Here is a 25,677-nt window from a genome sequence, read left to right as displayed (position 1 = left end):
CCAGCACGCTCCCGCTGCGCCACTCTGCTGCTGCTTGAACCTCTCTTACGAGAAGCCACATTACCGTCTGACTGTTGTCAAGCCACTAACGAAGCAGAAGAGTTGGCTTTAGTCACACTAGGGGTGAGAGTTGCATTTTCACGATTGAGAAGTGGTGTGAATTCTATGGCGTTGGTGGTATAGTGGTGAGCATAGCTGCCTTCCAAGCAGTTGACCCGGGTTCGATTCCCGGCCAACGCATTGTTTCTCTTGTTTTGAAGTATTCTTGTTAACACTCTCTCCAGAGGCCAATGGTTGTGCGGTCAGGCTCAAAAAGAGTGCGCCCAGGAGGTATGCAGCTGCAAAGTCTGTGCGAGAGAGCCTCCGAGTTGAAGCATGCAAGGTTGTCGGACACTCAAAAGCATCCTTCGAGCCGGAATCGAACCAGCGACCTAAGGATTGTTAATTAGCTACTACAGTCCTCCGCTCTACCAGCTGAGCTATCGAAGGTTTAGCCAGATATGCGTGCAGCTGCTTCCTAGGTTTTTGTGTCAGTGCCAACTAAAAAGAAGTTGGCCCTTCATTTGAAGGTAATGCCAAGTGGACGTTTTGGAGGATGCGGGCATCGATCCCGCTACCTCTCACATGCTAAGCGAGCGCTCTACCATTTGAGCTAATCCCCCTCTACGGTTGCTGGCTTCTGGCACTCGGGTCACACCGCAGTCATGTTATTATGCCTAAACCAAGCTTTGACCATGGGAGAAGAAAGGTTTCTTTTTTTTTTTTTTAAGTGTGGATTTTTTGGTGCCTTGAAATATAAAGGACAGTGGAGTTTGCTGGGCTTTGGGTGGCCTGAAAGAACGAGACAGTGAATTTTTGGGGTACCTTTTTCCTGGGAGCATGAAAAATACAAAACTCTGCGCCTAGCAGAGGATGGTTTCGATCCATCGACCTCTGGGTTATGGGCCCAGCACGCTCCCGCTGCGCCACTCTGCTGCTGCTTCAACCTCTCTTACGAGAAGCCACATTACCGTCTGACTGTTGTCAAGCCACTAACGAAGCAGAAGAGTTGGCTTTAGTCACACTAGGGGTGAGAGTTGCATTTTCACGATTGAGAAGTGGTGTGAATTCTATGGCGTTGGTGGTATAGTGGTGAGCATAGCTGCCTTCCAAGCAGTTGACCCGGGTTCGATTCCCGGCCAACGCATTGTTTCTCTTGTTTTGAAGTATTCTTGTTAACACTCTCTCCAGAGGCCAATGGTTGTGCGGTCAGGCTCAAAAAGAGTGCGCCCAGGAGGTATGCAGCTGCAAAGTCTGTGCGAGAGAGCCTCCGAGTTGAAGCAAGCAAGGTTGTCGGACACTCAAAAGCATCCTTCGAGCCGGAATCGAACCAGCGACCTAAGGATTGTTAATTAGCTACTACAGTCCTCCGCTCTACCAGCTGAGCTATCGAAGGTTTAGCCAGATATGCGTGCAGCTGCTTCCTAGGTTTTTGTGTCAGTGCCAACTAAAAAGAAGTTGGCCCTTCATTTGAAGGTAATGCCAAGTGGACGTTTTGGAGGATGCGGGCATCGATCCCGCTACCTCTCACATGCTAAGCGAGCGCTCTACCATTTGAGCTAATCCCCCTCTACGGTTGCTGGCTTCTGGCACTCGGGTCACACCGCAGTCATGTTATCATGCCTAAACCAAGCTTTGACCATGGGAGAAGAAAGGTTTCTTTCTTTTTTTTTTTTTTTTTTTTTTTTTTAAGTGTGGATTTTTTGGTGCCTTGAAATATAAAGGACAGTGGAGTTTGCTGGGCTTTGGGTGGCCTGAAAGAACGAGACAGTGAATTTTTGGGGTACCTTTTTCCTGGGAGCATGAAAAATACAAAACTCTGCGCCTAGCAGAGGATGGTTTCGATCCATCGACCTCTGGGTTATGGGCCCAGCACGCTCCCGCTGCGCCACTCTGCTGCTGCTTAAACCTCTCTTACGAGAAGCCACATTACCGTCTGACTGTTGTCAAGCCACTAACGAAGCAGAAGAGTTGGCTTTAGTCACACTAGGGGTGAGAGTTGCATTTTCACGATTGAGAAGTGGTGTGAATTCTATGGCGTTGGTGGTATAGTGGTGAGCATAGCTGCCTTCCAAGCAGTTGACCCGGGTTCGATTCCCGGCCAACGCATTGTTTCTCTTGTTTTGAAGTATTCTTGTTAACACTCTCTCCAGAGGCCAATGGTTGTGCGGTCAGGCTCAAAAAGAGTGCGCCCAGGAGGTATGCAGCTGCAAAGTCTGTGCAAGAGAGCCTCCAAGTTGAAGCATGCAAGGTTATCGGACACTCAAAAGCATCCTTCGAGCCGGAATCGAACCAGCGACCTAAGGATTGCTAACTAGCTACTACAGTCCTCCGCTCTACCAGCTGAGCTATCGAAGGTTTAGCCAGATATGCGTGCAGCTGCTTCCTAGGTTTTTGTGTCAGTGCCAACTAAAAAGAAGTTGGCCCTTCATTTGAAGGTAATGCCAAGTGGACGTTTTGGAGGATGCGGGCATCGATCCCGCTACCTCTCGCATGCTAAGCGAGCGCTCTACCATTTGAGCTAATCCCCCTCTACTGTTGCTGGTTTCTGGCACTCGGGTCACACCGCAGTCATGTTATCATGCCTAAACCAAGTTTTGACCATGGGAGAAGAAAGGTTTCTTTTTTTTTTTTTTTTTTTTTTTTTTAAAGTGTGGATTTTTTGGTGCCTTGAAATATAAAGGACAGTGGAGTTTGCTGGGCTTTGGGTGGCCTGAAAGAACGAGACAGTGAATTTTTGGGGTACCTTTTTCCTGGGAGCATGAAAAATACAAAACTCTGCGCCTAGCAGAGGATGGTTTCGATCCATCGACCTCTGGGTTATGGGCCCAGCACGCTCCCGCTGCGCCACTCTGCTGCTGCTTAAACCTCTCTTACGAGAAGCCACATTACCGTCTGACTGTTGTCAAGCCACTAACGAAGCAGAAGAGTTGGCTTTAGTCACACTAGGGGTGAGAGTTGCATTTTCACGATTGAGAAGTGGTGTGAATTCTATGGCGTTGGTGGTATAGTGGTGAGCATAGCTGCCTTCCAAGCAGTTGACCCGGGTTTGATTCCCGGCCAACGCATTGTTACTCTTGTTTTGAAGTATTCTTGTTAACACTCTCTCCAGAGGCCAATGGTTGTGCGGTCAGGCTCAAAAAGAGTGCGCCCAGGAGGTATGCAGCTGCAAAGTCTGTGCGAGAGAGCCTCCGAGTTGAAGCATGCAAGGTTGTCGGACACTCAAAAGCATCCTTCGAGCCGGAATCGAACCAGCGACCTAAGGATTGCTAATTAGCTACTACAGTCCTCCGCTCTACCAGCTGAGCTATCGAAGGTTTAGCCAGATATGCGTGCAGCTGCTTCCTAGGTTTTTGTGTCAGTGCCAACTAAAAAGAAGTTGGCCCTTCATTTGAAGGTAGTGCCAAGTGGAAGTTTTGGAGGATGCGGGCATCGATCCCGCTACCTCTCGCATGCTAAGCGAGCGCTCTACCATTTGATCTAATCCCCCTCTACGGTTGCTGGCTTCTGGCACTCAGGTCACACCGCAGTCATGTTATCATGCCTAAACCAAGCTTTGACCATGGGAGAAGAAAGGTTTCTTTCTTTTTTTTTTTTTATTTTTTTGTTTTTTAAGTGTGGATTTTTTGGTGCCTTGAAATATAAAGGACAGTGGAGTTTGCTGGGCTTTGGGTGGCCTGAAAGAACGAGACAGTGAATTTTTGGGGTACCTTTTTCCTGGGAGCATGAAAAATACAAAACTCTGCGCCTAGCAGAGGATGGTTTCGATCCATCGACCTCTGGGTTATGGGCCCAGCACGCTCCCGCTGCGCCACTCTGCTGCTGCTTAAACCTCTCTTACGAGAAGCCACATTACCGTCTGACTGTTGTCAAGCCACTAACGAAGCAGAAGAGTTGGCTTTAGTCACACTAGGGGTGAGAGTTGCATTTTCACGATTGAGAAGTGGTGTGAATTCTATGGCGTTGGTGGTATAGTGGTGAGCATAGCTGCCTTCCAAGCAGTTGACCCGGGTTTGATTCCCGGCCAACGCATTGTTACTCTTGTTTTGAAGTATTCTTGTTAACACTCTCTCCAGAGGCCAATGGTTGTGCGGTCAGGCTCAAAAAGAGTGCGCCCAGGAGGTATGCAGCTGCAAAGTCTGTGCGAGAGAGCCTCCGAGTTGAAGCATGCAAGGTTGTCGGACACTCAAAAGCATCCTTCGAGCCGGAATCGAACCAGCGACCTAAGGATTGCTAATTAGCTACTACAGTCCTCCGCTCTACCAGCTGAGCTATCGAAGGTTTAGCCAGATATGCGTGCAGCTGCTTCCTAGGTTTTTGTGTCAGTGCCAACTAAAAAGAAGTTGGCCCTTCATTTGAAGGTAGTGCCAAGTGGAAGTTTTGGAGGATGCGGGCATCGATCCCGCTACCTCTCGCATGCTAAGCGAGCGCTCTACCATTTGAGCTAATCCCCCTCTACGGTTGCTGGCTTCTGGCACTCGGGTCACACCGCAGTCATGTTATCATGCCTAAACCAAGCTTTGACCATGGGAGAAGAAAGGTTTCTTTCTTTTTTTTTTTTTATTTTTTTTTTTTAAGTGTGGATTTTTTGGTGCCTTGAAATATAAAGGACAGTGGAGTTTGCTGGGCTTTGGGTGGCCTGAAAGAACGAGACAGTGAATTTTTGGGGTACCTTTTTCCTGGGAGCATGAAAAATACAAAACTCTGCGCCTAGCAGAGGATGGTTTCGATCCATCGACCTCTGGGTTATGGGCCCAGCACGCTCCCGCTGCGCCACTCTGCTGCTGCTTAAACCTCTCTTACGAGAAGCCACATTACCGTCTGACTGTTGTCAAGCCACTAACGAAGCAGAAGAGTTGGCTTTAGTCACACTAGGGGTGAGAGTTGCATTTTCACGATTGAGAAGTGGTGTGAATTCTATGGCGTTGGTGGTATAGTGGTGAGCATAGCTGCCTTCCAAGCAGTTGACCCGGGTTCGATTCCCGGCCAACGCATTGTTTCTCTTGTTTTGAAGTATTCTTGTTAACACTCTCTCCAGAGGCCAATGGTTGTGCGGTCAGGCTCAAAAAGAGTGCGCCCAGGAGGTATGCAGCTGCAAAGTCTGTGCGAGAGAGCCTCCGAGTTGAAGCATGCAAGGTTGTCGGACACTCAAAAGCATCCTTCGAGCCGGAATCGAACCAGCGACCTAAGGATTGCTAATTAGCTACTACAGTCCTCCGCTCTACCAGCTGAGCTATCGAAGGTTTAGCCAGATATGCGTGCAGCTGCTTCCTAGGTTTTTGTGTCAGTGCCAACTAAAAAGAAGTTGGCCCTTCATTTGAAGGTAGTGCCAAGTGGAAGTTTTGGAGGATGCGGGCATCGATCCCGCTACCTCTCGCATGCTAAGCGAGCGCTCTACCATTTGAGCTAATCCCCCTCTACTGTTGCTGGTTTCTGGCACTCGGGTCACACCGCAGTCATGTTATCATGCCTAAACCAAGTTTTGACCATGGGAGAAGAAAGGTTTCTTTTTTTTTTTTTTTTTTTTTTTTTTAAAGTGTGGATTTTTTGGTGCCTTGAAATATAAAGGACAGTGGAGTTTGCTGGGCTTTGGGTGGCCTGAAAGAACGAGACAGTGAATTTTTGGGGTACCTTTTTCCTGGGAGCATGAAAAATACAAAACTCTGCGCCTAGCAGAGGATGGTTTCGATCCATCGACCTCTGGGTTATGGGCCCAGCACGCTCCCGCTGCGCCACTCTGCTGCTGCTTAAACCTCTCTTACGAGAAGCCACATTACCGTCTGACTGTTGTCAAGCCACTAACGAAGCAGAAGAGTTGGCTTTAGTCACACTAGGGGTGAGAGTTGCATTTTCACGATTGAGAAGTGGTGTGAATTCTATGGCGTTGGTGGTATAGTGGTGAGCATAGCTGCCTTCCAAGCAGTTGACCCGGGTTTGATTCCCGGCCAACGCATTGTTACTCTTGTTTTGAAGTATTCTTGTTAACACTCTCTCCAGAGGCCAATGGTTGTGCGGTCAGGCTCAAAAAGAGTGCGCCCAGGAGGTATGCAGCTGCAAAGTCTGTGCGAGAGAGCCTCCGAGTTGAAGCATGCAAGGTTGTCGGACACTCAAAAGCATCCTTCGAGCCGGAATCAAACCAGCGACCTAAGGATTGCTAATTAGCTACTACAGTCCTCCGCTCTACCAGCTGAGCTATCGAAGGTTTAGCCAGATATGTGTGCAGCTGCTTCCTAGGTTTTTGTGTCAGTGCCAACTAAAAAGAAGTTGGCCCTTCATTTGAAGGTAGTGCCAAGTGGAAGTTTTGGAGGATGCGGGCATCGATCCCGCTACCTCTCGCATGCTAAGCGAGCGCTCTACCATTTGATCTAATCCCCCTCTACTGTTGCTGGTTTCTGGCACTCGGGTCACACCGCAGTCATGTTATCATGCCTAAACCAAGCTTTGACCATGGGAGAAGAAAGGTTTCTTTCTTTTTTTTTTTTTATTTTTTTTTTTTAAGTGTGGATTTTTTGGTGCCTTGAAATATAAAGGACAGTGGAGTTTGCTGGGCTTTGGGTGGCCTGAAAGAACGAGACAGTGAATTTTTGGGGTACCTTTTTCCTGGGAGCATGAAAAATACAAAACTCTGCGCCTAGCAGAGGATGGTTTCGATCCATCGACCTCTGGGTTATGGGCCCAGCACGCTCCCGCTGCGCCACTCTGCTGCTGCTTAAACCTCTCTTACGAGAAGCCACATTACCGTCTGACTGTTGTCAAGCCACTAACGAAGCAGAAGAGTTGGCTTTAGTCACACTAGGGGTGAGAGTTGCATTTTCACGATTGAGAAGTGGTGTGAATTCTATGGCGTTGGTGGTATAGTGGTGAGCATAGCTGCCTTCCAAGCAGTTGACCCGGGTTTGATTCCCGGCCAACGCATTGTTACTCTTGTTTTGAAGTATTCTTGTTAACACTCTCTCCAGAGGCCAATGGTTGTGCGGTCAGGCTCAAAAAGAGTGCGCCCAGGAGGTATGCAGCTGCAAAGTCTGTGCGAGAGAGCCTCCGAGTTGAAGCATGCAAGGTTGTCGGACACTCAAAAGCATCCTTCGAGCCGGAATCAAACCAGCGACCTAAGGATTGCTAATTAGCTACTACAGTCCTCCGCTCTACCAGCTGAGCTATCGAAGGTTTAGCCAGATATGTGTGCAGCTGCTTCCTAGGTTTTTGTGTCAGTGCCAACTAAAAAGAAGTTGGCCCTTCATTTGAAGGTAGTGCCAAGTGGAAGTTTTGGAGGATGCGGGCATCGATCCCGCTACCTCTCGCATGCTAAGCGAGCGCTCTACCATTTGATCTAATCCCCCTCTACTGTTGCTGGTTTCTGGCACTCGGGTCACACCGCAGTCATGTTATCATGCCTAAACCAAGCTTTGACCATGGGAGAAGAAAGGTTTCTTTCTTTTTTTTTTTTTATTTTTTTTTTTTAAGTGTGGATTTTTTGGTGCCTTGAAATATAAAGGACAGTGGAGTTTGCTGGGCTTTGGGTGGCCTGAAAGAACGAGACAGTGAATTTTTGGGGTACCTTTTTCCTGGGAGCATGAAAAATACAAAACTCTGCGCCTAGCAGAGGATGGTTTCGATCCATCGACCTCTGGGTTATGGGCCCAGCACGCTCCCGCTGCGCCACTCTGCTGCTGCTTAAACCTCTCTTACGAGAAGCCACATTACCGTCTGACTGTTGTCAAGCCACTAACGAAGCAGAAGAGTTGGCTTTAGTCACACTAGGGGTGAGAGTTGCATTTTCACGATTGAGAAGTGGTGTGAATTCTATGGCGTTGGTGGTATAGTGGTGAGCATAGCTGCCTTCCAAGCAGTTGACCCGGGTTCGATTCCCGGCCAACGCATTGTTACTCTTGTTTTGAAGTATTCTTGTTAACACTCTCTCCAGAGGCCAATGGTTGTGCGGTCAGGCTCAAAAAGAGTGCGCCCAGGAGGTATGCAGCTGCAAAGTCTGTGCGAGAGAGCCTCCGAGTTGAAGCATGCAAGGTTGTCGGACACTCAAAAGCATCCTTCGAGCCGGAATCGAACCAGCGACCTAAGGATTGCTAATTAGCTACTACAGTCCTCTGCTCTACCAGCTGAGCTATCGAAGGTTTAGCCAGATATGTGTGCAGCTGCTTCCTAGGTTTTTGTGTCAGTGCCAACTAAAAAGAAGTTGGCCCTTCATTTGAAGGTAGTGCCAAGTGGAAGTTTTGGAGGATGCGGGCATCGATCCCGCTACCTCTCGCATGCTAAGCGAGCGCTCTACCATTTGATCTAATCCCCCTCTACTGTTGCTGGTTTCTGGCACTCAGGTCACACCGCAGTCATGTTATCATGCCTAAACCAAGTTTTGACCATGGGAGAAGAAAGGTTTCTTTTTTTTTTTTTTTTTTTTTTTTTTTTTAAAGTGTGGATTTTTTGGTGCCTTGAAATATAAAGGACAGTGGAGTTTGCTGGGCTTTGGGTGGCCTGAAAGAACGAGACAGTGAATTTTTGGGGTACCTTTTTCCTGGGAGCATGAAAAATACAAAACTCTGCGCCTAGCAGAGGATGGTTTCGATCCATCGACCTCTGGGTTATGGGCCCAGCACGCTCCCGCTGCGCCACTCTGCTGCTGCTTAAACCTCTCTTACGAGAAGCCACATTACCGTCTGACTGTTGTCAAGCCACTAACGATGCAGAAGAGTTGGCTTTAGTCACACTAGGGGTGAGAGTTGCATTTTCACGATTGAGAAGTGGTGTGAATTCTATGGCGTTGGTGGTATAGTGGTGAGCATAGCTGCCTTCCAAGCAGTTGACCCGGGTTCGATTCCCGGCCAACGCATTGTTACTCTTGTTTTGAAGTATTCTTGTTAACACTCTCTCCAGAGGCCAATGGTTGTGCGGTCAGGCTCAAAAAGAGTGCGCCCAGGAGGTATGCAGCTGCAAAGTCTGTGCGAGAGAGCCTCCGAGTTGAAGCATGCAAGGTTGTCGGACACTCAAAAGCATCCTTCGAGCCGGAATCGAACCAGCGACCTAAGGATTGCTAATTAGCTACTACAGTCCTCCGCTCTACCAGCTGAGCTATCGAAGGTTTAGCCAGATATGCGTGCAGCTGCTTCCTAGGTTTTTGTGTCAGTGCCAACTAAAAAGAAGTTGGCCCTTCATTTGAAGGTAGTGCCAAGTGGAAGTTTTGGAGGATGCGGGCATCGATCCCGCTACCTCTCGCATGCTAAGCGAGCGCTCTACCATTTGAGCTAATCCCCCTCTACGGTTGCTGGCTTCTGGCACTCGGGTCACACCGCAGTCATGTTATCATGCCTAAACCAAGCTTTGACCATGGGAGAAGAAAGGTTTCTTTCTTTTTTTTTTTTTATTTTTTTTTTTTAAGTGTGGATTTTTTGGTGCCTTGAAATATAAAGGACAGTGGAGTTTGCTGGGCTTTGGGTGGCCTGAAAGAACGAGACAGTGAATTTTTGGGGTACCTTTTTCCTGGGAGCATGAAAAATACAAAACTCTGCGCCTAGCAGAGGATGGTTTCGATCCATCGACCTCTGGGTTATGGGCCCAGCACGCTCCCGCTGCGCCACTCTGCTGCTGCTTAAACCTCTCTTACGAGAAGCCACATTACCGTCTGACTGTTGTCAAGCCACTAACGATGCAGAAGAGTTGGCTTTAGTCACACTAGGGGTGAGAGTTGCATTTTCACGATTGAGAAGTGGTGTGAATTCTATGGCGTTGGTGGTATAGTGGTGAGCATAGCTGCCTTCCAAGCAGTTGACCCGGGTTCGATTCCCGGCCAACGCATTGTTACTCTTGTTTTGAAGTATTCTTGTTAACACTCTCTCCAGAGGCCAATGGTTGTGCGGTCAGGCTCAAAAAGAGTGCGCCCAGGAGGTATGCAGCTGCAAAGTCTGTGCGAGAGAGCCTCCGAGTTGAAGCATGCAAGGTTGTCGGACACTCAAAAGCATCCTTCGAGCCGGAATCGAACCAGCGACCTAAGGATTGCTAATTAGCTACTACAGTCCTCCGCTCTACCAGCTGAGCTATCGAAGGTTTAGCCAGATATGCGTGCAGCTGCTTCCTAGGTTTTTGTGTCAGTGCCAACTAAAAAGAAGTTGGCCCTTCATTTGAAGGTAGTGCCAAGTGGAAGTTTTGGAGGATGCGGGCATCGATCCCGCTACCTCTCGCATGCTAAGCGAGCGCTCTACCATTTGATCTAATCCCCCTCTACTGTTGCTGGTTTCTGGCACTCGGGTCACACCGCAGTCATGTTATCATGCCTAAACCAAGCTTTGACCATGGGAGAAGAAAGGTTTCTTTCTTTTTTTTTTTTTATTTTTTTTTTTTAAGTGTGGATTTTTTGGTGCCTTGAAATATAAAGGACAGTGGAGTTTGCTGGGCTTTGGGTGGCCTGAAAGAACGAGACAGTGAATTTTTGGGGTACCTTTTTCCTGGGAGCATGAAAAATACAAAACTCTGCGCCTAGCAGAGGATGGTTTCGATCCATCGACCTCTGGGTTATGGGCCCAGCACGCTCCCGCTGCGCCACTCTGCTGCTGCTTAAACCTCTCTTACGAGAAGCCACATTACCGTCTGACTGTTGTCAAGCCACTAACGATGCAGAAGAGTTGGCTTTAGTCACACTAGGGGTGAGAGTTGCATTTTCACGATTGAGAAGTGGTGTGAATTCTATGGCGTTGGTGGTATAGTGGTGAGCATAGCTGCCTTCCAAGCAGTTGACCCGGGTTCGATTCCCGGCCAACGCATTGTTACTCTTGTTTTGAAGTATTCTTGTTAACACTCTCTCCAGAGGCCAATGGTTGTGCGGTCAGGCTCAAAAAGAGTGCGCCCAGGAGGTATGCAGCTGCAAAGTCTGTGCGAGAGAGCCTCCGAGTTGAAGCATGCAAGGTTGTCGGACACTCAAAAGCATCCTTCGAGCCGGAATCGAACCAGCGACCTAAGGATTGCTAATTAGCTACTACAGTCCTCCGCTCTACCAGCTGAGCTATCGAAGGTTTAGCCAGATATGCGTGCAGCTGCTTCCTAGGTTTTTGTGTCAGTGCCAACTAAAAAGAAGTTGGCCCTTCATTTGAAGGTAGTGCCAAGTGGAAGTTTTGGAGGATGCGGGCATCGATCCCGCTACCTCTCGCATGCTAAGCGAGCGCTCTACCATTTGAGCTAATCCCCCTCTACGGTTGCTGGCTTCTGGCACTCGGGTCACACCGCAGTCATGTTATCATGCCTAAACCAAGCTTTGACCATGGGAGAAGAAAGGTTTCTTTCTTTTTTTTTTTTTATTTTTTTTTTTTAAGTGTGGATTTTTTGGTGCCTTGAAATATAAAGGACAGTGGAGTTTGCTGGGCTTTGGGTGGCCTGAAAGAACGAGACAGTGAATTTTTGGGGTACCTTTTTCCTGGGAGCATGAAAAATACAAAACTCTGCGCCTAGCAGAGGATGGTTTCGATCCATCGACCTCTGGGTTATGGGCCCAGCACGCTCCCGCTGCGCCACTCTGCTGCTGCTTAAACCTCTCTTACGAGAAGCCACATTACCGTCTGACTGTTGTCAAGCCACTAACGAAGCAGAAGAGTTGGCTTTAGTCACACTAGGGGTGAGAGTTGCATTTTCACGATTGAGAAGTGGTGTGAATTCTATGGCGTTGGTGGTATAGTGGTGAGCATAGCTGCCTTCCAAGCAGTTGACCCGGGTTCGATTCCCGGCCAACGCATTGTTACTCTTGTTTTGAAGTATTCTTGTTAACACTCTCTCCAGAGGCCAATGGTTGTGCGGTCAGGCTCAAAAAGAGTGCGCCCAGGAGGTATGCAGCTGCAAAGTCTGTGCGAGAGAGCCTCCGAGTTGAAGCATGCAAGGTTGTCGGACACTCAAAAGCATCCTTCGAGCCGGAATCGAACCAGCGACCTAAGGATTGCTAATTAGCTACTACAGTCCTCCGCTCTACCAGCTGAGCTATCAAAGGTTTAGCCAGATATGCGTGCAGCTGCTTCCTAGGTTTTTGTGTCAGTGCCAACTAAAAAGAAGTTGGCCCTTCATTTGAAGGTAGTGCCAAGTGGAAGTTTTGGAGGATGCGGGCATCGATCCCGCTACCTCTCGCATGCTAAGCGAGCGCTCTACCATTTGAGCTAATCCCCCTCTACTGTTGCTGGTTTCTGGCACTCGGGTCACACCGCAGTCATGTTATCATGCCTAAACCAAGTTTTGACCATGGGAGAAGAAAGGTTTCTTTTTTTTTTTTTTTTTTTTTTTTTTTTAAAGTGTGGATTTTTTGGTGCCTTGAAATATAAAGGACAGTGGAGTTTGCTGGGCTTTGGGTGGCCTGAAAGAACGAGACAGTGAATTTTTGGGGTACCTTTTTCCTGGGAGCATGAAAAATACAAAACTCTGCGCCTAGCAGAGGATGGTTTCGATCCATCGACCTCTGGGTTATGGGCCCAGCACGCTCCCGCTGCGCCACTCTGCTGCTGCTTAAACCTCTCTTACGAGAAGCCACATTACCGTCTGACTGTTGTCAAGCCACTAACGATGCAGAAGAGTTGGCTTTAGTCACACTAGGGGTGAGAGTTGCATTTTCACGATTGAGAAGTGGTGTGAATTCTATGGCGTTGGTGGTATAGTGGTGAGCATAGCTGCCTTCCAAGCAGTTGACCCGGGTTCGATTCCCGGCCAACGCATTGTTACTCTTGTTTTGAAGTATTCTTGTTAACACTCTCTCCAGAGGCCAATGGTTGTGCGGTCAGGCTCAAAAAGAGTGCGCCCAGGAGGTATGCAGCTGCAAAGTCTGTGCGAGAGAGCCTCCGAGTTGAAGCATGCAAGGTTGTCGGACACTCAAAAGCATCCTTCGAGCCGGAATCGAACCAGCGACCTAAGGATTGCTAATTAGCTACTACAGTCCTCCGCTCTACCAGCTGAGCTATCGAAGGTTTAGCCAGATATGCGTGCAGCTGCTTCCTAGGTTTTTGTGTCAGTGCCAACTAAAAAGAAGTTGGCCCTTCATTTGAAGGTAGTGCCAAGTGGAAGTTTTGGAGGATGCGGGCATCGATCCCGCTACCTCTCGCATGCTAAGCGAGCGCTCTACCATTTGAGCTAATCCCCCTCTACGGTTGCTGGCTTCTGGCACTCGGGTCACACCGCAGTCATGTTATCATGCCTAAACCAAGCTTTGACCATGGGAGAAGAAAGGTTTCTTTCTTTTTTTTTTTTTATTTTTTTTTTTTAAGTGTGGATTTTTTGGTGCCTTGAAATATAAAGGACAGTGGAGTTTGCTGGGCTTTGGGTGGCCTGAAAGAACGAGACAGTGAATTTTTGGGGTACCTTTTTCCTGGGAGCATGAAAAATACAAAACTCTGCGCCTAGCAGAGGATGGTTTCGATCCATCGACCTCTGGGTTATGGGCCCAGCACGCTCCCGCTGCGCCACTCTGCTGCTGCTTAAACCTCTCTTACGAGAAGCCACATTACCGTCTGACTGTTGTCAAGCCACTAACGATGCAGAAGAGTTGGCTTTAGTCACACTAGGGGTGAGAGTTGCATTTTCACGATTGAGAAGTGGTGTGAATTCTATGGCGTTGGTGGTATAGTGGTGAGCATAGCTGCCTTCCAAGCAGTTGACCCGGGTTCGATTCCCGGCCAACGCATTGTTACTCTTGTTTTGAAGTATTCTTGTTAACACTCTCTCCAGAGGCCAATGGTTGTGCGGTCAGGCTCAAAAAGAGTGCGCCCAGGAGGTATGCAGCTGCAAAGTCTGTGCGAGAGAGCCTCCGAGTTGAAGCATGCAAGGTTGTCGGACACTCAAAAGCATCCTTCGAGCCGGAATCGAACCAGCGACCTAAGGATTGCTAATTAGCTACTACAGTCCTCCGCTCTACCAGCTGAGCTATCGAAGGTTTAGCCAGATATGCGTGCAGCTGCTTCCTAGGTTTTTGTGTCAGTGCCAACTAAAAAGAAGTTGGCCCTTCATTTGAAGGTAGTGCCAAGTGGAAGTTTTGGAGGATGCGGGCATCGATCCCGCTACCTCTCGCATGCTAAGCGAGCGCTCTACCATTTGATCTAATCCCCCTCTACTGTTGCTGGTTTCTGGCACTCGGGTCACACCGCAGTCATGTTATCATGCCTAAACCAAGCTTTGACCATGGGAGAAGAAAGGTTTCTTTCTTTTTTTTTTTTTATTTTTTTTTTTTAAGTGTGGATTTTTTGGTGCCTTGAAATATAAAGGACAGTGGAGTTTGCTGGGCTTTGGGTGGCCTGAAAGAACGAGACAGTGAATTTTTGGGGTACCTTTTTCCTGGGAGCATGAAAAATACAAAACTCTGCGCCTAGCAGAGGATGGTTTCGATCCATCGACCTCTGGGTTATGGGCCCAGCACGCTCCCGCTGCGCCACTCTGCTGCTGCTTAAACCTCTCTTACGAGAAGCCACATTACCGTCTGACTGTTGTCAAGCCACTAACGATGCAGAAGAGTTGGCTTTAGTCACACTAGGGGTGAGAGTTGCATTTTCACGATTGAGAAGTGGTGTGAATTCTATGGCGTTGGTGGTATAGTGGTGAGCATAGCTGCCTTCCAAGCAGTTGACCCGGGTTCGATTCCCGGCCAACGCATTGTTACTCTTGTTTTGAAGTATTCTTGTTAACACTCTCTCCAGAGGCCAATGGTTGTGCGGTCAGGCTCAAAAAGAGTGCGCCCAGGAGGTATGCAGCTGCAAAGTCTGTGCGAGAGAGCCTCCGAGTTGAAGCATGCAAGGTTGTCGGACACTCAAAAGCATCCTTCGAGCCGGAATCGAACCAGCGACCTAAGGATTGCTAATTAGCTACTACAGTCCTCCGCTCTACCAGCTGAGCTATCGAAGGTTTAGCCAGATATGCGTGCAGCTGCTTCCTAGGTTTTTGTGTCAGTGCCAACTAAAAAGAAGTTGGCCCTTCATTTGAAGGTAGTGCCAAGTGGAAGTTTTGGAGGATGCGGGCATCGATCCCGCTACCTCTCGCATGCTAAGCGAGCGCTCTACCATTTGAGCTAATCCCCCTCTACTGTTGCTGGTTTCTGGCACTCGGGTCACACCGCAGTCATGTTATCATGCCTAAACCAAGTTTTGACCATGGGAGAAGAAAGGTTTCTTTTTTTTTTTTTTTTTTTTTTTTTTTAAAGTGTGGATTTTTTGGTGCCTTGAAATATAAAGGACAGTGGAGTTTGCTGGGCTTTGGGTGGCCTGAAAGAACGAGACAGTGAATTTTTGGGGTACCTTTTTCCTGGGAGCATGAAAAATACAAAACTCTGCGCCTAGCAGAGGATGGTTTCGATCCATCGACCTCTGGGTTATGGGCCCAGCACGCTCCCGCTGCGCCACTCTGCTGCTGCTTAAACCTCTCTTACGAGAAGCCACATTACCGTCTGACTGTTGTCAAGCCACTAACGAAGCAGAAGAGTTGGCTTTAGTCACACTAGGGGTGAGAGTTGCATTTTCGCGATTGAGAAGTGGTGTGAATTCTATGGCGTTGGTGGTATAGTGGTGAGCATAGCTGCCTTCCAAGCAGTTGACCCGGGTTCGATTCCCGGCCAACGCATTGTTTCTCTTGTTTTGAAGTATTCTTGTTAACACTCTCTCCAGAGGCCAATGGTTGTGCGGTCAGGCTCAAAAAGAGTGCGCCCAGGAGGTATGCAGCTGCAAAGTCTGTGCGAGAGAGCCTCCGAGTTGAAGCATGCAAGGTTGTCGGACACTCAAAAGCATCCTTCGAGCCGGAATCGAACCAGCGACCTAAGGATTGCTAATTAGCTACTACAGTCCTCCGCTCTACCAGCTGAGCTATCGAAGGTTTAGCCAGATATGCGTGCAGCTGCTTCCTAGGTTTTTGTGTCAGTGCCAACTAAAAAGAAGTTGGCCCTTCATTTGAAGGTAGTGCCAAGTGGAAGTTTTGGAGGATGCGGGCATCGATCCCGCTACCTCTCGCATGCTAAGCGAGCGCTCTACCATTTGAGCTAATCCCCCTCTACTGTTGCTGGTTTCTGGCACTCGGGTCACACCGCAGTCATGTTATCATGCCTAAACCAAGTTTTGACCATGGGAGAAGAAAGGTTTCTTTTTTTTTTTTTTTTTTTTTTTTTTTTTAAAGTGTGGATTTTTTGGTGCCTTGAAATATAAAGGACAGTGGAGTTTGCTGGGCTTTGGGTGGCCTGAAAGAACGAGACAGTGAATTTTTGGGGTACCTTTTTCCTGGGAGCATGAAAAATACAAAACTCTGCGCCTAGCAGAGGATGGTTTCGATCCATCGACCTCTGGGTTATGGGCCCAGCACGCTCCCGCTGCGCCACTCTGCTGCTGCTTAAACCTCTCTTACGAGAAGCCACATTACCGTCTGACTGTTGTCAAGCCACTAACGAAGCAGAAGAGTTGGCTTTAGTCACACTAGGGGTGAGAGTTGCATTTTCACGATTGAGAAGTGGTGTGAATTCTATGGCGTTGGTGGTATAGTGGTGAGCATAGCTGCCTTCCAAGCAGTTGACCCGGGTTTGATTCCCAGCCAACGCATTGTTACTCTTGTTTTGAAGTATTCTTGTTAACACTCTCTCCAGAGGCCAATGGTTGTGCGGTCAGGCTCAAAAAGAGTGCGCCCAGGAGGTATGCAGCTGCAAAGTCTGTGCGAGAGAGCCTCCGAGTTGAAGCATGCAAGGTTGTCGGACACTCAAAAGCATCCTTCGAGCCGGAATCGAACCAGCGACCTAAGGATTGCTAATTAGCTACTACAGTCCTCCGCTCTACCAGCTGAGCTATCGAAGGTTTAGCCAGATATGCGTGCAGCTGCTTCCTAGGTTTTTGTGTCAGTGCCAACTAAAAAGAAGTTGGCCCTTCATTTGAAGGTAGTGCCAAGTGGAAGTTTTGGAGGATGCGGGCATCGATCCCGCTACCTCTCGCATGCTAAGCGAGCGCTCTACCATTTGAGCTAATCCCCCTCTACTGTTGCTGGTTTCTGGCACTCGGGTCACACCGCAGTCATGTTATCATGCCTAAACCAAGTTTTGACCATGGGAGAAGAAAGGTTTCTTTCTTTTTTTTTTTTTTTTTTTTTTTTTTTTAAGTGTGGATTTTTTGGTGCCTTGAAATATAAAGGACAGTGGAGTTTGCTGGGCTTTGGGTGGCCTGAAAGAACGAGACAGTGAATTTTTGGGGTACCTTTTTCCTGGGAGCATGAAAAATACAAAACTCTGCGCCTAGCAGAGGATGGTTTCGATCCATCGACCTCTGGGTTATGGGCCCAGCACGCTCCCGCTGCGCCACTCTGCTGCTGCTTAAACCTCTCTTACGAGAAGCCACATTACCGTCTGACTGTTGTCAAGCCACTAACGAAGCAGAAGAGTTGGCTTTAGTCACACTAGGGGTGAGAGTTGCATTTTCGCGATTGAGAAGTGGTGTGAATTCTATGGCGTTGGTGGTATAGTGGTGAGCATAGCTGCCTTCCAAGCAGTTGACCCGGGTTCGATTCCCGGCCAACGCATTGTTTCTCTTGTTTTGAAGTATTCTTGTTAACACTCTCTCCAGAGGCCAATGGTTGTGCGGTCAGGCTCAAAAAGAGTGCGCCCAGGAGGTATGCAGCTGCAAAGTCTGTGCGAGAGAGCCTCCGAGTTGAAGCATGCAAGGTTGTCGGACACTCAAAAGCATCCTTCGAGCCGGAATCGAACCAGCGACCTAAGGATTGCTAATTAGCTACTACAGTCCTCCGCTCTACCAGCTGAGCTATCGAAGGTTTAGCCAGATATGCGTGCAGCTGCTTCCTAGGTTTTTGTGTCAGTGCCAACTAAAAAGAAGTTGGCCCTTCATTTGAAGGTAGTGCCAAGTGGAAGTTTTGGAGGATGCGGGCATCGATCCCGCTACCTCTCGCATGCTAAGCGAGCGCTCTACCATTTGAGCTAATCCCCCTCTACTGTTGCTGGTTTCTGGCACTCGGGTCACACCGCAGTCATGTTATCATGCCTAAACCAAGTTTTGACCATGGGAGAAGAAAGGTTTCTTTTTTTTTTTTTTTTTTTTTTTTTTTTTAAAGTGTGGATTTTTTGGTGCCTTGAAATATAAAGGACAGTGGAGTTTGCTGGGCTTTGGGTGGCCTGAAAGAACGAGACAGTGAATTTTTGGGGTACCTTTTTCCTGGGAGCATGAAAAATACAAAACTCTGCGCCTAGCAGAGGATGGTTTCGATCCATCGACCTCTGGGTTATGGGCCCAGCACGCTCCCGCTGCGCCACTCTGCTGCTGCTTAAACCTCTCTTACGAGAAGCCACATTACCGTCTGACTGTTGTCAAGCCACTAACGAAGCAGAAGAGTTGGCTTTAGTCACACTAGGGGTGAGAGTTGCATTTTCACGATTGAGAAGTGGTGTGAATTCTATGGCGTTGGTGGTATAGTGGTGAGCATAGCTGCCTTCCAAGCAGTTGACCCGGGTTTGATTCCCAGCCAACGCATTGTTACTCTTGTTTTGAAGTATTCTTGTTAACACTCTCTCCAGAGGCCAATGGTTGTGCGGTCAGGCTCAAAAAGAGTGCGCCCAGGAGGTATGCAGCTGCAAAGTCTGTGCGAGAGAGCCTCCGAGTTGAAGCATGCAAGGTTGTCGGACACTCAAAAGCATCCTTCGAGCCGGAATCGAACCAGCGACCTAAGGATTGCTAATTAGCTACTACAGTCCTCCGCTCTACCAGCTGAGCTATCGAAGGTTTAGCCAGATATGCGTGCAGCTGCTTCCTAGGTTTTTGTGTCAGTGCCAACTAAAAAGAAGTTGGCCCTTCATTTGAAGGTAGTGCCAAGTGGAAGTTTTGGAGGATGCGGGCATCGATCCCGCTACCTCTCGCATGCTAAGCGAGCGCTCTACCATTTGAGCTAATCCCCCTCTACTGTTGCTGGTTTCTGGCACTCGGGTCACACCGCAGTCATGTTATCATGCCTAAACCAAGTTTTGACCATGGGAGAAGAAAGGTTTCTTTCTTTTTTTTTTTTTTTTTTTTTTTTTTTTAAGTGTGGATTTTTTGGTGCCTTGAAATATAAAGGACAGTGGAGTTTGCTGGGCTTTGGGTGGCCTGAAAGAACGAGACAGTGAATTTTTGGGGTACCTTTTTCCTGGGAGCATGAAAAATACAAAACTCTGCGCCTAGCAGAGGATGGTTTCGATCCATCGACCTCTGGGTTATGGGCCCAGCACGCTCCCGCTGCGCCACTCTGCTGCTGCTTAAACCTCTCTTACGAGAAGCCACATTACCGTCTGACTGTTGTCAAGCCACTAACGAAGCAGAAGAGTTGGCTTTAGTCACACTAGGGGTGAGAGTTGCATTTTCACGATTGAGAAGTGGTGTGAATTCTATGGCGTTGGTGGTATAGTGGTGAGCATAGCTGCCTTCCAAGCAGTTGACCCGGGTTCGATTCCTGGCCAACGCATTGTTTCTCTTGTTTTGAAGTATTCTTGTTAACACTCTCTCCAGAGGCCAATGGTTGTGCGGTCAGGCTCAAAAAGAGTGCGCCCAGGAGGTATGCAGCTGCAAAGTCTGTGCGAGAGAGCCTCCGAGTTGAAGCATGCAAGGTTGTCGGACACTCAAAAGCATCCTTCGAGCCGGAATCGAACCAGCGACCTAAGGATTGCTAATTAGCTACTACAGTCCTCCGCTCTACCAGCTGAGCTATCGAAGGTTTAGCCAGATATGCGTGCAGCTGCTTCCTAGGTTTTTGTGTCAGTGCCAACTAAAAAGAAGTTGGCCCTTCATTTGAAGGTAGTGCCAAGTGGAAGTTTTGGAGGATGCGGGCATCGATCCCGCTACCTCTCGCATGCTAAGCGAGCGCTCTACCATTTGAGCTAATCCCCCTCTACTGTTGCTGGTTTCTGGCACTCAGGTCACACCGCAGTCATGTTATCATGCCTAAACCAAGTTTTGACCATGGGAGAAGAAAGGTTTCTTTTTTTTTTTTTTTTTTTTTTTTTTTTAAAGTGTGGATTTTTTGGTGCCTTGAAATATAAAGGACAGTGGAGTTTGCTGGGCTTTGGGTGGCCTGAAAGAACGAGACAGTGAATTTTTGGGGTACCTTTTTCCTGGGAGCATGAAAAATACAAAACTCTGCGCCTAGCAGAGGATGGTTTCGATCCATCGACCTCTGGGTTATGGGCCCAGCACGCTCCCGCTGCGCCACTCTGCTGCTGCTTAAACCTCTCTTACGAGAAGCCACATTACCGTCTGACTGTTGTCAAGCCACTAACGAAGCAGAAGAGTTGGCTTTAGTCACACTAGGGGTGAGAGTTGCATTTTCACGATTGAGAAGTGGTGTGAATTCTATGGCGTTGGTGGTATAGTGGTGAGCATAGCTGCCTTCCAAGCAGTTGACCCGGGTTCGATTCCCGGCCAACGCATTGTTACTCTTGTTTTGAAGTATTCTTGTTAACACTCTCTCCAGAGGCCAATGGTTGTGCGGTCAGGCTCAAAAAGAGTGCGCCCAGGAGGTATGCAGCTGCAAAGTCTGTGCGAGAGAGCCTCCGAGTTGAAGCATGCAAGGTTGTCGGACACTCAAAAGCATCCTTCGAGCCGGAATCGAACCAGCGACCTAAGGATTGCTAATTAGCTACTACAGTCCTCCGCTCTACCAGCTGAGCTATCGAAGGTTTAGCCAGATATGCGTGCAGCTGCTTCCTAGGTTTTTGTGTCAGTGCCAACTAAAAAGAAGTTGGCCCTTCATTTGAAGGTAGTGCCAAGTGGAAGTTTTGGAGGATGCGGGCATCGATCCCGCTACCTCTCGCATGCTAAGCGAGCGCTCTACCATTTGAGCTAATCCCCCTCTACTGTTGCTGGTTTCTGGCACTCGGGTCACACCGCAGTCATGTTATCATGCCTAAACCAAGTTTTGACCATGGGAGAAGAAAGGTTTCTTTTTTTTTTTTTTTTTTTTTTTTTTTAAAGTGTGGATTTTTTGGTGCCTTGAAATATAAAGGACAGTGGAGTTTGCTGGGCTTTGGGTGGCCTGAAAGAACGAGACAGTGAATTTTTGGGGTACCTTTTTCCTGGGAGCATGAAAAATACAAAACTCTGCGCCTAGCAGAGGATGGTTTCGATCCATCGACCTCTGGGTTATGGGCCCAGCACGCTCCCGCTGCGCCACTCTGCTGCTGCTTAAACCTCTCTTACGAGAAGCCACATTACCGTCTGACTGTTGTCAAGCCACTAACGAAGCAGAAGAGTTGGCTTTAGTCACACTAGGGGTGAGAGTTGCATTTTCACGATTGAGAAGTGGTGTGAATTCTATGGCGTTGGTGGTATAGTGGTGAGCATAGCTGCCTTCCAAGCAGTTGACCCGGGTTCGATTCCCGGCCAACGCATTGTTTCTCTTGTTTTGAAGTATTCTTGTTAACACTCTCTCCAGAGGCCAATGGTTGTGCGGTCAGGCTCAAAAAGAGTGCGCCCAGGAGGTATGCAGCTGCAAAGTCTGTGCGAGAGAGCCTCCGAGTTGAAGCATGCAAGGTTGTCGGACACTCAAAAGCATCCTTCGAGCCGGAATCGAACCAGCGACCTAAGGATTGCTAATTAGCTACTACAGTCCTCCGCTCTACCAGCTGAGCTATCGAAGGTTTAGCCAGATATGCGTGCAGCTGCTTCCTAGGTTTTTGTGTCAGTGCCAACTAAAAAGAAGTTGGCCCTTCATTTGAAGGTAGTGCCAAGTGGAAGTTTTGGAGGATGCGGGCATCGATCCCGCTACCTCTCGCATGCTAAGCGAGCGCTCTACCATTTGAGCTAATCCCCCTCTACTGTTGCTGGTTTCTGGCACTCGGGTCACACCGCAGTCATGTTATCATGCCTAAACCAAGTTTTGACCATGGGAGAAGAAAGGTTTCTTTTTTTTTTTTTTTTTTTTTTTTTTTTAAAGTGTGGATTTTTTGGTGCCTTGAAATATAAAGGACAGTGGAGTTTGCTGGGCTTTGGGTGGCCTGAAAGAACGAGACAGTGAATTTTTGGGGTACCTTTTTCCTGGGAGCATGAAAAATACAAAACTCTGCGCCTAGCAGAGGATGGTTTCGATCCATCGACCTCTGGGTTATGGGCCCAGCACGCTCCCGCTGCGCCACTCTGCTGCTGCTTAAACCTCTCTTACGAGAAGCCACATTACCGTCTGACTGTTGTCAAGCCACTAACGAAGCAGAAGAGTTGGCTTTAGTCACACTAGGGGTGAGAGTTGCATTTTCACGATTGAGAAGTGGTGTGAATTCTATGGCGTTGGTGGTATAGTGGTGAGCATAGCTGCCTTCCAAGCAGTTGACCCGGGTTCGATTCCCGGCCAACGCATTGTTTCTCTTGTTTTGAAGTATTCTTGTTAACACTCTCTCCAGAGGCCAATGGTTGTGCGGTCAGGCTCAAAAAGAGTGCGCCCAGGAGGTATGCAGCTGCAAAGTCTGTGCGAGAGAGCCTCCGAGTTGAAGCATGCAAGGTTGTCGGACACTCAAAAGCATCCTTCGAGCCGGAATCGAACCAGCGACCTAAGGATTGCTAATTAGCTACTACAGTCCTCCGCTCTACCAGCTGAGCTATCGAAGGTTTAGCCAGATATGCGTGCAGCTGCTTCCTAGGTTTTTGTGTCAGTGCCAACTAAAAAGAAGTTGGCCCTTCATTTGAAGGTAGTGCCAAGTGGAAGTTTTGGAGGATGCGGGCATCGATCCCGCTACCTCTCGCATGCTAAGCGAGCGCTCTACCATTTGAGCTAATCCCCCTCTACTGTTGCTGGTTTCTGGCACTCGGGTCACACCGCAGTCATGTTATCATGCCTAAACCAAGTTTTGACCATGGGAGAAGAAAGGTTTCTTTCTTTTTTTTTTTTTTTTTTTTTTTTTTTTTAAGTGTGGATTTTTTGGTGCCTTGAAATATAAAGGACAGTGGAGTTTGCTGGGCTTTGGGTGGCCTGAAAGAACGAGACAGTGAATTTTTGGGGTACCTTTTTCCTGGGAGCATGAAAAATACAAAACTCTGCGCCTAGCAGAGGATGGTTTCGATCCATCGACCTCTGGGTTATGGGCCCAGCACGCTCCCGCTGCGCCACTCTGCTGCTGCTTAAACCTCTCTTACGAGAAGCCACATTACCGTCTGACTGTTGTCAAGCCACTAACGAAGCAGAAGAGTTGGCTTTAGTCACACTAGGGGTGAGAGTTGCATTTTCACGATTGAGAAGTGGTGTGAATTCTATGGCGTTGGTGGTATAGTGGTGAGCATAGCTGCCTTCCAAGCAGTTGACCCGGGTTCGATTCCCGGCCAACGCATTGTTACTCTTGTTTTGAAGTATTCTTGTTAACACTCTCTCCAGAGGCCAATGGTTGTGCGGTCAGGCTCAAAAAGAGTGCGCCCAGGAGGTATGCAGCTGCAAAGTCTGTGCGAGAGAGCCTCCGAGTTGAAGCATGCAAGGTTGTCGGACACTCAAAAGCATCCTTCGAGCCGGAATCGAACCAGCGACCTAAGGATTGCTAATTAGCTACTACAGTCCTCCGCTCTACCAGCTGAGCTATCGAAGGTTTAGCCAGATATGCGTGCAGCTGCTTCCTAGGTTTTTGTGTCAGTGCCAACTAAAAAGAAGTTGGCCCTTCATTTGAAGGTAGTGCCAAGTGGAAGTTTTGGAGGATGCGGGCATCGATCCCGCTACCTCTCGCATGCTAAGCGAGCGCTCTACCATTTGAGCTAATCCCCCTCTACTGTTGCTGGTTTCTGGCACTCGGGTCACACCGCAGTCATGTTATCATGCCTAAACCAAGTTTTGACCATGGGAGAAGAAAGGTTTCTTTCTTTTTTTTTTTTTTTTTTTTTTTTTTTTTAAGTGTGGATTTTTTGGTGCCTTGAAATATAAAGGACAGTGGAGTTTGCTGGGCTTTGGGTGGCCTGAAAGAACGAGACAGTGAATTTTTGGGGTACCTTTTTCCTGGGAGCATGAAAAATACAAAACTCTGCGCCTAGCAGAGGATGGTTTCGATCCATCGACCTCTGGGTTATGGGCCCAGCACGCTCCCGCTGCGCCACTCTGCTGCTGCTTAAACCTCTCTTACGAGAAGCCACATTACCGTCTGACTGTTGTCAAGCCACTAACGAAGCAGAAGAGTTGGCTTTAGTCACACTAGGGGTGAGAGTTGCATTTTCACGATTGAGAAGTGGTGTGAATTCTATGGCGTTGGTGGTATAGTGGTGAGCATAGCTGCCTTCCAAGCAGTTGACCCGGGTTCGATTCCCGGCCAACGCATTGTTTCTCTTGTTTTGAAGTATTCTTGTTAACACTCTCTCCAGAGGCCAATGGTTGTGCGGTCAGGCTCAAAAAGAGTGCGCCCAGGAGGTATGCAGCTGCAAAGTCTGTGCGAGAGAGCCTCCGAGTTGAAGCATGCAAGGTTGTCGGACACTCAAAAGCATCCTTCGAGCCGGAATCGAACCAGCGACCTAAGGATTGCTAATTAGCTACTACAGTCCTCCGCTCTACCAGCTGAGCTATCGAAGGTTTAGCCAGATATGCGTGCAGCTGCTTCCTAGGTTTTTGTGTCAGTGCCAACTAAAAAGAAGTTGGCCCTTCATTTGAAGGTAGTGCCAAGTGGAAGTTTTGGAGGATGCGGGCATCGATCCCGCTACCTCTCGCATGCTAAGCGAGCGCTCTACCATTTGAGCTAATCCCCCTCTACTGTTGCTGGTTTCTGGCACTCGGGTCACACCGCAGTCATGTTATCATGCCTAAACCAAGTTTTGACCATGGGAGAAGAAAGGTTTCTTTCTTTTTTTTTTTTTTTTTTTTTTTTTTTTAAGTGTGGATTTTTTGGTGCCTTGAAATATAAAGGACAGTGGAGTTTGCTGGGCTTTGGGTGGCCTGAAAGAACGAGACAGTGAATTTTTGGGGTACCTTTTTCCTGGGAGCATGAAAAATACAAAACTCTGCGCCTAGCAGAGGATGGTTTCGATCCATCGACCTCTGGGTTATGGGCCCAGCACGCTCCCGCTGCGCCACTCTGCTGCTGCTTAAACCTCTCTTACGAGAAGCCACATTACCGTCTGACTGTTGTCAAGCCACTAACGAAGCAGAAGAGTTGGCTTTAGTCACACTAGGGGTGAGAGTTGCATTTTCACGATTGAGAAGTGGTGTGAATTCTATGGCGTTGGTGGTATAGTGGTGAGCATAGCTGCCTTCCAAGCAGTTGACCCGGGTTCGATTCCCGGCCAACGCATTGTTACTCTTGTTTTGAAGTATTCTTGTTAACACTCTCTCCAGAGGCCAATGGTTGTGCGGTCAGGCTCAAAAAGAGTGCGCCCAGGAGGTATGCAGCTGCAAAGTCTGTGCGAGAGAGCCTCCGAGTTGAAGCATGCAAGGTTGTCGGACACTCAAAAGCATCCTTCGAGCCGGAATCGAACCAGCGACCTAAGGATTGCTAATTAGCTACTACAGTCCTCCGCTCTACCAGCTGAGCTATCGAAGGTTTAGCCAGATATGCGTGCAGCTGCTTCCTAGGTTTTTGTGTCAGTGCCAACTAAAAAGAAGTTGGCCCTTCATTTGAAGGTAGTGCCAAGTGGAAGTTTTGGAGGATGCGGGCATCGATCCCGCTACCTCTCGCATGCTAAGCGAGCGCTCTACCATTTGAGCTAATCCCCCTCTACTGTTGCTGGTTTC

The 25,677-nt window shown here is 48.4% G+C and overlaps 62 non-coding genes across 62 annotated transcripts; 20 read left to right on the top strand and 42 right to left on the bottom strand.

Annotated features, from left to right (window-relative positions):
* Positions 1–168: 168 nt before the first annotated feature.
* TRNAG-UCC (transfer RNA glycine (anticodon UCC)) lies at positions 169–240 on the top strand. The gene has a single exon. It is a non-coding gene; the product is annotated as a tRNA-Gly (tRNA).
* A 163-nt stretch (positions 241–403) lies between these two features.
* TRNAY-GUA (transfer RNA tyrosine (anticodon GUA)) lies at positions 404–489 on the bottom strand. The gene is given in 2 exon segments: positions 404–439; positions 453–489. It is a non-coding gene; the product is annotated as a tRNA-Tyr (tRNA).
* A 625-nt stretch (positions 490–1,114) lies between these two features.
* TRNAG-UCC (transfer RNA glycine (anticodon UCC)) lies at positions 1,115–1,186 on the top strand. The gene has a single exon. It is a non-coding gene; the product is annotated as a tRNA-Gly (tRNA).
* Positions 1,187–1,349: 163 nt separating this feature from the next.
* Positions 1,350–1,435, bottom strand: TRNAY-GUA (transfer RNA tyrosine (anticodon GUA)). Its single transcript is given in 2 exon segments — positions 1,350–1,385; positions 1,399–1,435. It is a non-coding gene; the product is annotated as a tRNA-Tyr (tRNA).
* Positions 1,436–2,076: 641 nt separating this feature from the next.
* TRNAG-UCC (transfer RNA glycine (anticodon UCC)) lies at positions 2,077–2,148 on the top strand. Its single transcript has one exon. It is a non-coding gene; the product is annotated as a tRNA-Gly (tRNA).
* A 163-nt stretch (positions 2,149–2,311) lies between these two features.
* Positions 2,312–2,397, bottom strand: TRNAY-GUA (transfer RNA tyrosine (anticodon GUA)). The gene is given in 2 exon segments: positions 2,312–2,347; positions 2,361–2,397. It is a non-coding gene; the product is annotated as a tRNA-Tyr (tRNA).
* Positions 2,398–2,497: 100 nt separating this feature from the next.
* Positions 2,498–2,570, bottom strand: TRNAA-AGC (transfer RNA alanine (anticodon AGC)). Its single transcript has one exon. It is a non-coding gene; the product is annotated as a tRNA-Ala (tRNA).
* Positions 2,571–3,270: 700 nt separating this feature from the next.
* On the bottom strand, positions 3,271–3,356 carry TRNAY-GUA (transfer RNA tyrosine (anticodon GUA)). Its single transcript is given in 2 exon segments — positions 3,271–3,306; positions 3,320–3,356. It is a non-coding gene; the product is annotated as a tRNA-Tyr (tRNA).
* Positions 3,357–4,234: 878 nt separating this feature from the next.
* Positions 4,235–4,320, bottom strand: TRNAY-GUA (transfer RNA tyrosine (anticodon GUA)). Its single transcript is given in 2 exon segments — positions 4,235–4,270; positions 4,284–4,320. It is a non-coding gene; the product is annotated as a tRNA-Tyr (tRNA).
* Positions 4,321–4,420: 100 nt separating this feature from the next.
* On the bottom strand, positions 4,421–4,493 carry TRNAA-AGC (transfer RNA alanine (anticodon AGC)). The gene has a single exon. It is a non-coding gene; the product is annotated as a tRNA-Ala (tRNA).
* Positions 4,494–4,961: 468 nt separating this feature from the next.
* Positions 4,962–5,033, top strand: TRNAG-UCC (transfer RNA glycine (anticodon UCC)). The gene has a single exon. It is a non-coding gene; the product is annotated as a tRNA-Gly (tRNA).
* A 163-nt stretch (positions 5,034–5,196) lies between these two features.
* TRNAY-GUA (transfer RNA tyrosine (anticodon GUA)) lies at positions 5,197–5,282 on the bottom strand. The gene is given in 2 exon segments: positions 5,197–5,232; positions 5,246–5,282. It is a non-coding gene; the product is annotated as a tRNA-Tyr (tRNA).
* A 100-nt stretch (positions 5,283–5,382) lies between these two features.
* TRNAA-AGC (transfer RNA alanine (anticodon AGC)) lies at positions 5,383–5,455 on the bottom strand. The gene has a single exon. It is a non-coding gene; the product is annotated as a tRNA-Ala (tRNA).
* Positions 5,456–7,844: 2,389 nt separating this feature from the next.
* On the top strand, positions 7,845–7,916 carry TRNAG-UCC (transfer RNA glycine (anticodon UCC)). Its single transcript has one exon. It is a non-coding gene; the product is annotated as a tRNA-Gly (tRNA).
* Positions 7,917–8,806: 890 nt separating this feature from the next.
* On the top strand, positions 8,807–8,878 carry TRNAG-UCC (transfer RNA glycine (anticodon UCC)). Its single transcript has one exon. It is a non-coding gene; the product is annotated as a tRNA-Gly (tRNA).
* A 163-nt stretch (positions 8,879–9,041) lies between these two features.
* On the bottom strand, positions 9,042–9,127 carry TRNAY-GUA (transfer RNA tyrosine (anticodon GUA)). The gene is given in 2 exon segments: positions 9,042–9,077; positions 9,091–9,127. It is a non-coding gene; the product is annotated as a tRNA-Tyr (tRNA).
* Positions 9,128–9,227: 100 nt separating this feature from the next.
* On the bottom strand, positions 9,228–9,300 carry TRNAA-AGC (transfer RNA alanine (anticodon AGC)). The gene has a single exon. It is a non-coding gene; the product is annotated as a tRNA-Ala (tRNA).
* A 468-nt stretch (positions 9,301–9,768) lies between these two features.
* On the top strand, positions 9,769–9,840 carry TRNAG-UCC (transfer RNA glycine (anticodon UCC)). Its single transcript has one exon. It is a non-coding gene; the product is annotated as a tRNA-Gly (tRNA).
* A 163-nt stretch (positions 9,841–10,003) lies between these two features.
* TRNAY-GUA (transfer RNA tyrosine (anticodon GUA)) lies at positions 10,004–10,089 on the bottom strand. Its single transcript is given in 2 exon segments — positions 10,004–10,039; positions 10,053–10,089. It is a non-coding gene; the product is annotated as a tRNA-Tyr (tRNA).
* A 641-nt stretch (positions 10,090–10,730) lies between these two features.
* Positions 10,731–10,802, top strand: TRNAG-UCC (transfer RNA glycine (anticodon UCC)). Its single transcript has one exon. It is a non-coding gene; the product is annotated as a tRNA-Gly (tRNA).
* Positions 10,803–10,965: 163 nt separating this feature from the next.
* Positions 10,966–11,051, bottom strand: TRNAY-GUA (transfer RNA tyrosine (anticodon GUA)). Its single transcript is given in 2 exon segments — positions 10,966–11,001; positions 11,015–11,051. It is a non-coding gene; the product is annotated as a tRNA-Tyr (tRNA).
* A 100-nt stretch (positions 11,052–11,151) lies between these two features.
* Positions 11,152–11,224, bottom strand: TRNAA-AGC (transfer RNA alanine (anticodon AGC)). Its single transcript has one exon. It is a non-coding gene; the product is annotated as a tRNA-Ala (tRNA).
* A 468-nt stretch (positions 11,225–11,692) lies between these two features.
* TRNAG-UCC (transfer RNA glycine (anticodon UCC)) lies at positions 11,693–11,764 on the top strand. Its single transcript has one exon. It is a non-coding gene; the product is annotated as a tRNA-Gly (tRNA).
* Positions 11,765–12,113: 349 nt separating this feature from the next.
* Positions 12,114–12,186, bottom strand: TRNAA-AGC (transfer RNA alanine (anticodon AGC)). The gene has a single exon. It is a non-coding gene; the product is annotated as a tRNA-Ala (tRNA).
* Positions 12,187–12,653: 467 nt separating this feature from the next.
* TRNAG-UCC (transfer RNA glycine (anticodon UCC)) lies at positions 12,654–12,725 on the top strand. Its single transcript has one exon. It is a non-coding gene; the product is annotated as a tRNA-Gly (tRNA).
* A 163-nt stretch (positions 12,726–12,888) lies between these two features.
* TRNAY-GUA (transfer RNA tyrosine (anticodon GUA)) lies at positions 12,889–12,974 on the bottom strand. The gene is given in 2 exon segments: positions 12,889–12,924; positions 12,938–12,974. It is a non-coding gene; the product is annotated as a tRNA-Tyr (tRNA).
* A 100-nt stretch (positions 12,975–13,074) lies between these two features.
* TRNAA-AGC (transfer RNA alanine (anticodon AGC)) lies at positions 13,075–13,147 on the bottom strand. Its single transcript has one exon. It is a non-coding gene; the product is annotated as a tRNA-Ala (tRNA).
* Positions 13,148–13,615: 468 nt separating this feature from the next.
* Positions 13,616–13,687, top strand: TRNAG-UCC (transfer RNA glycine (anticodon UCC)). Its single transcript has one exon. It is a non-coding gene; the product is annotated as a tRNA-Gly (tRNA).
* A 163-nt stretch (positions 13,688–13,850) lies between these two features.
* Positions 13,851–13,936, bottom strand: TRNAY-GUA (transfer RNA tyrosine (anticodon GUA)). The gene is given in 2 exon segments: positions 13,851–13,886; positions 13,900–13,936. It is a non-coding gene; the product is annotated as a tRNA-Tyr (tRNA).
* A 641-nt stretch (positions 13,937–14,577) lies between these two features.
* TRNAG-UCC (transfer RNA glycine (anticodon UCC)) lies at positions 14,578–14,649 on the top strand. Its single transcript has one exon. It is a non-coding gene; the product is annotated as a tRNA-Gly (tRNA).
* A 163-nt stretch (positions 14,650–14,812) lies between these two features.
* On the bottom strand, positions 14,813–14,898 carry TRNAY-GUA (transfer RNA tyrosine (anticodon GUA)). Its single transcript is given in 2 exon segments — positions 14,813–14,848; positions 14,862–14,898. It is a non-coding gene; the product is annotated as a tRNA-Tyr (tRNA).
* A 100-nt stretch (positions 14,899–14,998) lies between these two features.
* Positions 14,999–15,071, bottom strand: TRNAA-AGC (transfer RNA alanine (anticodon AGC)). Its single transcript has one exon. It is a non-coding gene; the product is annotated as a tRNA-Ala (tRNA).
* A 466-nt stretch (positions 15,072–15,537) lies between these two features.
* On the top strand, positions 15,538–15,609 carry TRNAG-UCC (transfer RNA glycine (anticodon UCC)). The gene has a single exon. It is a non-coding gene; the product is annotated as a tRNA-Gly (tRNA).
* Positions 15,610–15,772: 163 nt separating this feature from the next.
* TRNAY-GUA (transfer RNA tyrosine (anticodon GUA)) lies at positions 15,773–15,858 on the bottom strand. The gene is given in 2 exon segments: positions 15,773–15,808; positions 15,822–15,858. It is a non-coding gene; the product is annotated as a tRNA-Tyr (tRNA).
* Positions 15,859–15,958: 100 nt separating this feature from the next.
* Positions 15,959–16,031, bottom strand: TRNAA-AGC (transfer RNA alanine (anticodon AGC)). Its single transcript has one exon. It is a non-coding gene; the product is annotated as a tRNA-Ala (tRNA).
* Positions 16,032–16,734: 703 nt separating this feature from the next.
* On the bottom strand, positions 16,735–16,820 carry TRNAY-GUA (transfer RNA tyrosine (anticodon GUA)). Its single transcript is given in 2 exon segments — positions 16,735–16,770; positions 16,784–16,820. It is a non-coding gene; the product is annotated as a tRNA-Tyr (tRNA).
* Positions 16,821–16,920: 100 nt separating this feature from the next.
* On the bottom strand, positions 16,921–16,993 carry TRNAA-AGC (transfer RNA alanine (anticodon AGC)). Its single transcript has one exon. It is a non-coding gene; the product is annotated as a tRNA-Ala (tRNA).
* A 470-nt stretch (positions 16,994–17,463) lies between these two features.
* TRNAG-UCC (transfer RNA glycine (anticodon UCC)) lies at positions 17,464–17,535 on the top strand. The gene has a single exon. It is a non-coding gene; the product is annotated as a tRNA-Gly (tRNA).
* Positions 17,536–17,698: 163 nt separating this feature from the next.
* TRNAY-GUA (transfer RNA tyrosine (anticodon GUA)) lies at positions 17,699–17,784 on the bottom strand. The gene is given in 2 exon segments: positions 17,699–17,734; positions 17,748–17,784. It is a non-coding gene; the product is annotated as a tRNA-Tyr (tRNA).
* Positions 17,785–17,884: 100 nt separating this feature from the next.
* TRNAA-AGC (transfer RNA alanine (anticodon AGC)) lies at positions 17,885–17,957 on the bottom strand. Its single transcript has one exon. It is a non-coding gene; the product is annotated as a tRNA-Ala (tRNA).
* Positions 17,958–18,660: 703 nt separating this feature from the next.
* Positions 18,661–18,746, bottom strand: TRNAY-GUA (transfer RNA tyrosine (anticodon GUA)). The gene is given in 2 exon segments: positions 18,661–18,696; positions 18,710–18,746. It is a non-coding gene; the product is annotated as a tRNA-Tyr (tRNA).
* Positions 18,747–18,846: 100 nt separating this feature from the next.
* Positions 18,847–18,919, bottom strand: TRNAA-AGC (transfer RNA alanine (anticodon AGC)). Its single transcript has one exon. It is a non-coding gene; the product is annotated as a tRNA-Ala (tRNA).
* Positions 18,920–19,624: 705 nt separating this feature from the next.
* TRNAY-GUA (transfer RNA tyrosine (anticodon GUA)) lies at positions 19,625–19,710 on the bottom strand. Its single transcript is given in 2 exon segments — positions 19,625–19,660; positions 19,674–19,710. It is a non-coding gene; the product is annotated as a tRNA-Tyr (tRNA).
* A 100-nt stretch (positions 19,711–19,810) lies between these two features.
* On the bottom strand, positions 19,811–19,883 carry TRNAA-AGC (transfer RNA alanine (anticodon AGC)). The gene has a single exon. It is a non-coding gene; the product is annotated as a tRNA-Ala (tRNA).
* Positions 19,884–20,350: 467 nt separating this feature from the next.
* On the top strand, positions 20,351–20,422 carry TRNAG-UCC (transfer RNA glycine (anticodon UCC)). The gene has a single exon. It is a non-coding gene; the product is annotated as a tRNA-Gly (tRNA).
* Positions 20,423–20,585: 163 nt separating this feature from the next.
* Positions 20,586–20,671, bottom strand: TRNAY-GUA (transfer RNA tyrosine (anticodon GUA)). The gene is given in 2 exon segments: positions 20,586–20,621; positions 20,635–20,671. It is a non-coding gene; the product is annotated as a tRNA-Tyr (tRNA).
* Positions 20,672–20,771: 100 nt separating this feature from the next.
* Positions 20,772–20,844, bottom strand: TRNAA-AGC (transfer RNA alanine (anticodon AGC)). The gene has a single exon. It is a non-coding gene; the product is annotated as a tRNA-Ala (tRNA).
* A 466-nt stretch (positions 20,845–21,310) lies between these two features.
* TRNAG-UCC (transfer RNA glycine (anticodon UCC)) lies at positions 21,311–21,382 on the top strand. The gene has a single exon. It is a non-coding gene; the product is annotated as a tRNA-Gly (tRNA).
* A 163-nt stretch (positions 21,383–21,545) lies between these two features.
* Positions 21,546–21,631, bottom strand: TRNAY-GUA (transfer RNA tyrosine (anticodon GUA)). The gene is given in 2 exon segments: positions 21,546–21,581; positions 21,595–21,631. It is a non-coding gene; the product is annotated as a tRNA-Tyr (tRNA).
* A 100-nt stretch (positions 21,632–21,731) lies between these two features.
* On the bottom strand, positions 21,732–21,804 carry TRNAA-AGC (transfer RNA alanine (anticodon AGC)). The gene has a single exon. It is a non-coding gene; the product is annotated as a tRNA-Ala (tRNA).
* Positions 21,805–22,271: 467 nt separating this feature from the next.
* TRNAG-UCC (transfer RNA glycine (anticodon UCC)) lies at positions 22,272–22,343 on the top strand. The gene has a single exon. It is a non-coding gene; the product is annotated as a tRNA-Gly (tRNA).
* Positions 22,344–22,506: 163 nt separating this feature from the next.
* TRNAY-GUA (transfer RNA tyrosine (anticodon GUA)) lies at positions 22,507–22,592 on the bottom strand. Its single transcript is given in 2 exon segments — positions 22,507–22,542; positions 22,556–22,592. It is a non-coding gene; the product is annotated as a tRNA-Tyr (tRNA).
* Positions 22,593–22,692: 100 nt separating this feature from the next.
* TRNAA-AGC (transfer RNA alanine (anticodon AGC)) lies at positions 22,693–22,765 on the bottom strand. Its single transcript has one exon. It is a non-coding gene; the product is annotated as a tRNA-Ala (tRNA).
* A 471-nt stretch (positions 22,766–23,236) lies between these two features.
* Positions 23,237–23,308, top strand: TRNAG-UCC (transfer RNA glycine (anticodon UCC)). Its single transcript has one exon. It is a non-coding gene; the product is annotated as a tRNA-Gly (tRNA).
* Positions 23,309–23,471: 163 nt separating this feature from the next.
* Positions 23,472–23,557, bottom strand: TRNAY-GUA (transfer RNA tyrosine (anticodon GUA)). Its single transcript is given in 2 exon segments — positions 23,472–23,507; positions 23,521–23,557. It is a non-coding gene; the product is annotated as a tRNA-Tyr (tRNA).
* Positions 23,558–23,657: 100 nt separating this feature from the next.
* TRNAA-AGC (transfer RNA alanine (anticodon AGC)) lies at positions 23,658–23,730 on the bottom strand. The gene has a single exon. It is a non-coding gene; the product is annotated as a tRNA-Ala (tRNA).
* Positions 23,731–24,201: 471 nt separating this feature from the next.
* TRNAG-UCC (transfer RNA glycine (anticodon UCC)) lies at positions 24,202–24,273 on the top strand. The gene has a single exon. It is a non-coding gene; the product is annotated as a tRNA-Gly (tRNA).
* Positions 24,274–24,436: 163 nt separating this feature from the next.
* TRNAY-GUA (transfer RNA tyrosine (anticodon GUA)) lies at positions 24,437–24,522 on the bottom strand. The gene is given in 2 exon segments: positions 24,437–24,472; positions 24,486–24,522. It is a non-coding gene; the product is annotated as a tRNA-Tyr (tRNA).
* A 100-nt stretch (positions 24,523–24,622) lies between these two features.
* On the bottom strand, positions 24,623–24,695 carry TRNAA-AGC (transfer RNA alanine (anticodon AGC)). The gene has a single exon. It is a non-coding gene; the product is annotated as a tRNA-Ala (tRNA).
* Positions 24,696–25,165: 470 nt separating this feature from the next.
* TRNAG-UCC (transfer RNA glycine (anticodon UCC)) lies at positions 25,166–25,237 on the top strand. Its single transcript has one exon. It is a non-coding gene; the product is annotated as a tRNA-Gly (tRNA).
* A 163-nt stretch (positions 25,238–25,400) lies between these two features.
* Positions 25,401–25,486, bottom strand: TRNAY-GUA (transfer RNA tyrosine (anticodon GUA)). Its single transcript is given in 2 exon segments — positions 25,401–25,436; positions 25,450–25,486. It is a non-coding gene; the product is annotated as a tRNA-Tyr (tRNA).
* A 100-nt stretch (positions 25,487–25,586) lies between these two features.
* On the bottom strand, positions 25,587–25,659 carry TRNAA-AGC (transfer RNA alanine (anticodon AGC)). The gene has a single exon. It is a non-coding gene; the product is annotated as a tRNA-Ala (tRNA).
* Between the last annotated feature and the right edge of the window lie 18 nt (positions 25,660–25,677).

Source organism: Eleutherodactylus coqui, chromosome 1 (genome assembly GCF_035609145.1).
Source record: "Eleutherodactylus coqui strain aEleCoq1 chromosome 1, aEleCoq1.hap1, whole genome shotgun sequence".
NCBI classification, from domain to species: Eukaryota; Metazoa; Chordata; class Amphibia; order Anura; family Eleutherodactylidae; genus Eleutherodactylus; species Eleutherodactylus coqui.
This window is presented reverse-complemented; position numbering and strand designations above follow the sequence as displayed.